This window comes from Diceros bicornis, unplaced genomic scaffold (genome assembly GCF_020826845.1).
Source record: "Diceros bicornis minor isolate mBicDic1 unplaced genomic scaffold, mDicBic1.mat.cur scaffold_275_ctg1, whole genome shotgun sequence".
NCBI classification, from domain to species: Eukaryota; Metazoa; Chordata; class Mammalia; order Perissodactyla; family Rhinocerotidae; genus Diceros; species Diceros bicornis.
Window position 1 is genome coordinate 318,624 of NW_026691149.1, and position 8,226 is coordinate 326,849.

The window sequence follows — 8,226 nt, forward strand, 5'->3', positions numbered from 1 at the left end:
AATGAAGAGGATCAAGATTTTCCAAGGTGTTCTTAAGGAAGAAGTAATCTGGAGGGTATACACTGCCACGTATCAAGACTTACCAAAGCTACAGTAATTAACACTGCATGGCATTGTGATACAAAAGATGGAACTGAACATAGAGTCTATAAATAGGCATGCTGACATACGGAACTCTGATTTATGTCAAAGACAGCAATGCAGAGAAGTAGACAAAGAACAGTCCTTTTATCAGTAGTGCTCAACTAATTGGATGTTTGTAACAAAAAAATGAAGCAAACCATCCGAAACTAAGAAAGATGGATAAGGCAGAGTCACTCCCTCTCATGGCCCTCAAAGGGATCAAAAATTGTCAAAACCTTGATCTTGGACTTCTAACCTCCATAACTGTGAGAAGATAAATTTGTGTTGTTTAAGCAAAAAAAAAAAAAAAATTGAAGCTGAACTCCTACTTCACAATGTACATAAAAGTCAATTCACAGTGGATTTTGGATCTAAAAGTAGAAGGTAAAACAACAAAACTTTAGAATATAGCAAATATATTCATTGTTTGAGGCAGAATTAAAAAACTCTTAAATGGAGTAAACACAAGATCCATGAAGAAAAGTATCAAGCATTTAAAGGTGAATAAAACAAAGAGGCTGCAGTACAGGAGATCAGGAGAGAGATACACATGAGGTAGGAAGTATATGGAGAACTTAGAAAAAAGAAAACACTTAGAAAGTAGTGTCCTAAGGATAGAGCAGTCAGTCGGGTCAAATGAGCTGCGTGGTGAAGTAAAATAAGGGTAAAAAAATCACCACTGAATTGGGCCTCATAGAAGCTGCTGATGTCCTTGACAAGAGCAGATTGAGTGACATACATGGACAGACCTGAATGAAGTGATTTGAAAAGAATGAGAACTGAGGAAGAGGAATATTTCAATACTAACAATGCTTGCAACTGTTTGACATGAAGATTAGCAGAGAAACGGCAAAAGAGCTATTGAGAGAGACTTTCTGTTTAGGAGAGACAGTCTTTAAATGGAAGATACTGGAACATGTAGTAATTAAGTGCTGTAGTCCTGGCACAGGACATAGGTCTAAGGAATAGGTTAAGTGTAAGTATATGTGAATTTAGACTTTATCCCGTGCCAAACTGATATGAACTGGATAATGGATATCTATTTCCTGAACTGTGCATGAGACCAGTTCTTCAGACAATCGTCAAATAGACCTAAGGGTGAGGTTGGCGATATAGTCTGTAAGTGCCCTTGAGGGTAACCCAAGGAATGGTCACTGACCTCCTCCTTGGGTATCACAGGAATGATGCTGGGCTGTTTTTGCTGATTGCAATACCAGCTCTGTCTGATGCTGTATTTTGATGGATGCAACACCTCTCAGTCAATTGCAAGAAACAGAATGTTTGCCTGGGAAAGAAAAAATCCAATCTCAGGATTAGGTAGTTCCCAGAGCCCTGCTGACCCCCAGCCCTGATGAAATCTCTGGCACCTGCAGTGGAAGATGTTGCCCAAACAGATTTTTCACCTTTGTCTTTACCAGGGCACAGCATGTCAGGTGCAGACCCCAGGGCCAGGGGGACCCCAGGGCTCCTTACTGAGAGCACTGACCAGTTAGGCCTGGACTGGGGGAGTGACAGCAAGAGGAGACCAGAAGAAACTCTGATCCACAGTCACATTGGGGGAAGATCTGAGCCAGTATATATCGCTTCTGAAAATGCCTTAGTTCTGATCAATAACAATTCTTCTTTCCATGGTCTTGAATGGCAGAGCACTTTTAGACACGTGTACCCTGCACAGGAATAAAATTTCCCTGCAGAAGGCTACACTGCAGGTCTCCTTCCTGCTCTGCTCCCCCAGTAATCACTGACCTGAGGACTTGCCTCAAACTGATGAGTCAGCTGGGATGTTGTTTCTGCTTCTTCTGCCCCTCCTTGGGAAATTTCCACATTCCATGTGTATGATGAGTTATTCTGATGGCTTTGATTACATAAGGCCCAATGTCTACAAGGAAGGGAACTTGGTGGTCAGTGGATTTTCTCCCTTCTATACATTGACCTAGGATTCAGAAATGCAACAGAAATTTCTTTGTGATTCGTCCAAGCAAAGATAAGTTCGTGTGTGCGTGTAAATCCCTCTGACATTTATGAAAGTTGAATATAAAAGCTGTGCTGAGATTCTCCAGTAAACAATGAGTCATCAGCTCCTTTCTTTTCTTTTAATAATTATTTGTGGTTTCCTTTAATTTTCCCTTCTGGAATATTTTCCCCCAAAACAGAAGACAGAAATAAGCATCTTTTATTTTCTCCTGCCTTGGAATAATTTCTATTAGTAATTATATTCTGAAAGCCTAAAGGATGCAAGTTGCAGGCGAAAAACGCCAAGATCCCACTGTGGTGATCCACATGCCATCCTGCTCCTGACTCACGATGTGGGAAGGGAGAGAATCCTTGGGCACACCATATCTTGACTAGAAGTTAGTGCTAAGAGCAAGTCTCATCAAAGAATATAGATTATTCAAAAACGAACTTTTTATTGAGATGACATTTATTTTTCTTCAAAATGCATTTACTAAGTATCCATTATGGTCTAATATAATTTGGAGTATTCTCTGAAAAAGATGTTTTTTTCAAGTTTTATACAGATGTAATTGACATTCATCACTGTATAAATTTAAGGTGCACAGCATGATGGTTTGACTTATATATTTGGTAAAACGATTACCACAATAAGTTTAGTTAGCATCTATCATCTCATATAAATATAATAAGGAGAAAAAGCAAAAAAAAAAAAAGAAAGGAATATGTTTTTCCTTGTGATCAGAACTCAGGGTTTACTCTAACAACTTTCATATGTATCATACAGCGGTGTTAACTATAGTCATGTTGTACATTAGATCCCTAGTACTTATCAAAGATAAAGTGTTTAAAAAATATATATATACACACACACATATATATATAATGAAATTTTCTAGATGTATTTTTATTAATTGCTAGCCTAATGATACTGTGGTCAGAGAATGCACTGTGTATAATTTCAATGTTCAAAGGCTTACTTGATGGCCCATTGTATTGTCAAATGTATGTATATTCTTTGGTGTTCAAAATAGTCCAGCATTATTTATTGTTTTATGTAACTATCTGTTAAGCTTGTTTTCCATAAATTTGCATAATTTTTTGTCTCTAATTTGACCATTTCTAAGAGGTTGTGCTAAACCTCCAAATCTGGTTGTTCATGTATGTACTTATGCATAAGGGTCTATACATAGTAGCTTTTTTTCAGTTTGGGGGGGGATACATATATTCACTGTAAGTACTTGATCTTCTCTTCCTTTCAACACATATGATCACCACCTTTGATATTTTACATTCTTTTTGATACGAAGTCTGATTTTATCAGATATTAACAAGGATACCCATGTTTTCTTTTGGTTCATATTTAAATGGAATAACATTTCTATCTACTTTAGTCTTTTCTGTGTTTTGCTTCAAGTATTGGAAAGAATGTAGTTATGTCCTGTGGTAGGTGGAACGTGCCCTCAAAGGTGACAAAGTCCTAATCCTTCGAATCTGTGCATATGTTACCTCACATAGAAAGGAGACTTGGCAAATGTGAAGAATCAAGGATTTTGAGAAGAGGAGATAATCCTGAATTATCTGGATGGGTGCAAAATAATCGCAAGCGTCCTTACAAGTGAAAGGATAAGGCAAGAATGTCAGAGTCAGAGAAGGAGTTATGACAACAAAAACAGGGATTGAAGTAATACGAGGCTATTACCTAAGAAAGTGGGAAGCCTCTAGAAGCTAGAATGTGCAAGGAAATGGACACTTCCCTAGAGCCTGCAGAAGGAATGCAGTCCTGCTGACACCTTGATTTTAGCCAGTGAGACTCATTTTATATTTCTGACCTCCCAAAGTACAAGATAATAGATTTGTGTTGTTTTAAGCCTCTAAATCTGTGGTAGATTCTCAGAGTAGCAATAGGAAATGAATACAAGCCCTCTTTTAATCCAATCAGAGTATCTCTGGGTGACTCAGAATTACAGTCTCCCAACATTTTGGTTTTTAAAGCTGTATTCACCAATGAAAATAATATTTTAATAGTAGAGCGACAAAAGCCTATGTTCTATTGTGCAATCTTCTGGAATTGCGTGTTGTACCTTATCAATTAAATTGTTTGAAAATTAAAGTTGGATTGAACTTAGATGTGCAAGAGAGGAATCAAACCAAAGGTAATCTGTAAAGGTCACTGCCTATGATGGTTTTATAATCTGTAAATAAACATATGAAAAGCTGCAAGTTTACCTTGCTCCTTGGACTCTGAATTGTTTTTACTCTTTTAGAAAACCATAGAGTCATAAATTGCCTTTCTCTTTATTTTCTCCCTAAGACTCTCTCCTTATTTATTATGGTGCAATTTCCCTGTTTCTGGTGAGATGTGTTTCCTAGCTCTGCGAGGCAGGCCGTTTTATAAAGGTATATTGCAAAAGTTTTGATGACACCATTCTATATTCGACTTGTCCTTCCTCCAAGCTTTTCTTATGCACTTCCCTGTCTTACCTAGTTTCATTGTATGGAACATGATCTTTTGCTTCATCTCATTATACCGGCACTTGGCCATGACCAACCTCATGTTGCTGTCACTGTATGAAGTAGTGCTTGACTTGTAAACAAATATGGAAATTAGTCCTTTCCCCTTAAGCACCCTGCCAACTAACTCATTTTAGGACATTGGTCTATCTCTTTTGAGTGCAGAGCGGTAGTGCTGGATCTTCCAAGGCTTTGGGAACACCATGTGCATGTGCTTTGGATTCCAAAGTCATGAAGAGACAATAATTGCTGTGGAATGAACAAGTTGCTTGAGTCAAAATGCCATGCATTTCCTCCTTTTTTTCCCACGGGAGTTACACCTGAAGTGAATGACTTTATCTTATTTCTAATACTATGGATTTAGTACAGGTTGAACTACAAAAATTATCGTTATGTCCTGGTCTTTGTTTTTGCCTTCCAGGAAATCAACAGGAGCCCCCAGCTGCTCCCCAATGTGTCTCTGGGTTTCCATGTCTACAAGTCCTTCCACAGTGATGTCAGCACCTTGGAGAGTACCATGAGCTGGTCATTGGATGGGGGCCAGAAGATCCCTCTTGACACCTGCCAGGCACAAATCAAGGTTGTGACTGTCACTGCAGGAACCACACCAGCATTCTCTGTCCAGATTGGGACACCGCTGGAGCTCTACAAATACCACAGTTATGAGCATGCTGGAGGGATGGATCTGGAGAGACTGAAGATTTCCTCCTTGGTGAAATTCTGTGGCCACTCAAGTGGAAAAGAAGAAAGTGGGTTTGCATATCTCCCTAATAGGAAAATACCTACCACAGATCGTTCTTGATACGGTGGATTCATTATTTTGGTGTGTGAAGCTGAGAAGAGATGAAGTAACCAGAAGCTAGCATCATTGGCTAAAGCAGACCACCGTAGCTTCTGGAAATGTGGTTACCCAAATTCTCTGAAAGGAGTGGAAGCTGGATATGCTGAAATAACCACACCTTAGTTATTTATCTTCTAGTTAGTAAAATTTTATATGTAAACATGTACTTAAAACTATTTTACTTGGTCAAAAGACCTGAACAGACATTTCTCCAAAGAAGATATACAGATGGCCAGCAGACACATGAAAAGATGTTCAAAATCATTAACTATCAGGGAAATGCAAATCAAAACTACAATGAGATATCACCTCACGCCTGTCAGAATGGCTATAATTAACAAGACAGGAAACAACATGTGTTGGAGAGGCTGTGGAGAGAAGGGAATTGTCATACACTGCTGGTGGGAGTGCAAACTTGTGTAGCCACTATGGAAAACAGTATAGAGATTCCTCAAAAATTTAAGGATAGAACTACCATATGATCCAGCTATTCCATTGCTGGGTATTTATCCAAAGAACTTGAAAACACAATACGTAAAGATACATGCACCCCTGTGTTCATTGCAGCTTTATTCACAATAGCCAAGACTTGGAAGCAACCTAAGGGCCCAACAAGGAATGAATGGATAAAGACGATATGGTATATATGCACAATGGAATACTACTCAGCCATAAGAAACAATGAAATCCAGGCATATGTGACAACATGGATGGACATTGAGGGTATTAGGCAAAGTGAAATATGACAGAGGGAGAAGGTCAAATATCGTATGATTTCAGTCATTAAGTAGTAGATAATAACAACAACAAACAAATACATAGAGACAGACATTGGATTGGTGGTTACCAGAGGGGAAGGTGGAAGGGAGAATGGCGAAAGGGATAATTCGGTACAAGTGTGTGGTGAAGGGTTGTAATTAGTATTTGGGTGGCGAGTGTGATGTAATCTATGCGGAAATAAAAGTATAATGATGTACACCTAAAACTTATGCCATGTTATAAACCAATGTTACTGCAATAAACAAAAAAATGAAAAAAATGAAAAAAAAATTAAACTCTTCAAATACTTTGCAAATAGTCACAAATTTAATCTTAATAAAAGGCAATGAAAAGGTACCATTATTATGGGAATTTTTAGAGATATAGAAACTAAGATGGATAGACGTTATGTAACCTTCTCCATATCGTTAAGCTAGTCATATTAGAGTCAGCATTTGAACCCAGGCAGCCTGGTTTCAAAGCCAAGCTTCCCCTCAATCACTTCTACCATCAGATAATATTGCTTCATATTCACAGAGTTATTGCCAAGAATATAAGTTTAGCTGCCTGATCATATGAATTTTGCTGAAATTCTGTTTATTTTGCTTCCAGAGAACTCAATACAGAATCTTTTTTCTCTTTTGATTCAGATCACCTATGGAGATATTGATCCTGTACTGAAAGGTAAGGACTACTTTTCCTCTCTATCAGGTGGCTTCCAAGGACATATCTTTAGTCTTCAGAAGGGTCTCGCTCCTGATACATTTTGGCTGGAGCTGGGTGGGAAATTTAGTGTCAGTTGATATAAAAAGTGAGCAGTTCCTCTGGGAACTCAGAAGAGAGGAGACTATGAACGGTGTCTGCCTGTGACTAAGATACCTGTGACCAAGAGGACGTACACTTCAAAAGATTGGACCTTCATGGCCAGAATCATAGGCTCACCAACCAATATGTTAACCTTGTATGGTGACATAAGTATATTAATAAGTGTGAGCATTGCAGGAAAGTATTATTTAACCACTCAGATGGTGTGGATCACTACACCACAGTGGGACGCTTCTTTTTCCACTTCACCCCTTTTTCATTCTTACCATGGGAGTCTTTCCTTTGCACACCAGAACTTTGAGATATCTGGATTTAAACGCTCTCTATGGACAGTTCGCCCCTCTAAATACCCAGAAGACTTTCTCTTTACCAAATTATGGCTTGAAATTTTTAACTGCTCATTTGCAGGAACTAAATGTGGAAAATTTTGGAGTGTCCGCTCAATGCCTCCCTGCATTCTCTGCCAAAGAACAAATTAGACACGACCATGTCTGGATCCAGCTACTACACCTATCATGCTGTGGATGTGGCGGCCTGAACCCTCCATGAAATGCTTTTGATAAAAGCAGAAGTGGTGTCCATAATGGATGCAGGTCAGCTCATGTTTCTCACTTAGCAGGTAAAATTTCTCCCTTAAACATGATTCCCATTATTGTATTTTAGGATAGGAGAGTTATTTCATTTGGGTATAGAATTGTAATAGTGACATTGCGACAGAACAGCGGTGACTTGAGCATAATGAATTGCTGTTGTTTCGTACAGGTTGCAAGTAAATCTCTAATGATTGTAGGGGCTATTTAGCAACAGTGTCAACTCTTTTAACTAAAAATAATCAATTAAAAACTTTCACTGTGAGAGGTAAGTTTTTAAGATAAGACTTAATTACAATTCATCCAAGGGAATTTAAAAATTCAGGGATTTTCAAAACCTAGTTCTGGCCCTATCCTGTGATATCTTAAATGCCACTGGGGAAAGGACAATTTATTTGAACATTCCTGCATTTTTCTAGAAAGGCTACTGTTAGTTAAATAAATATTTCTTCATTGAAATTTAAAATGTCTTTTGGAAGCAAGGAGATTGATCCCCTTTTTACAAATGAGAACCCCAATACTTTGAAATATATTTTAATTTCCCCAAGACCTTTTCAATTCTACTTAGATGGTCCTAGACTTTTATAAATCCAAAACCTATGAATAATGTGTCTTGAAACT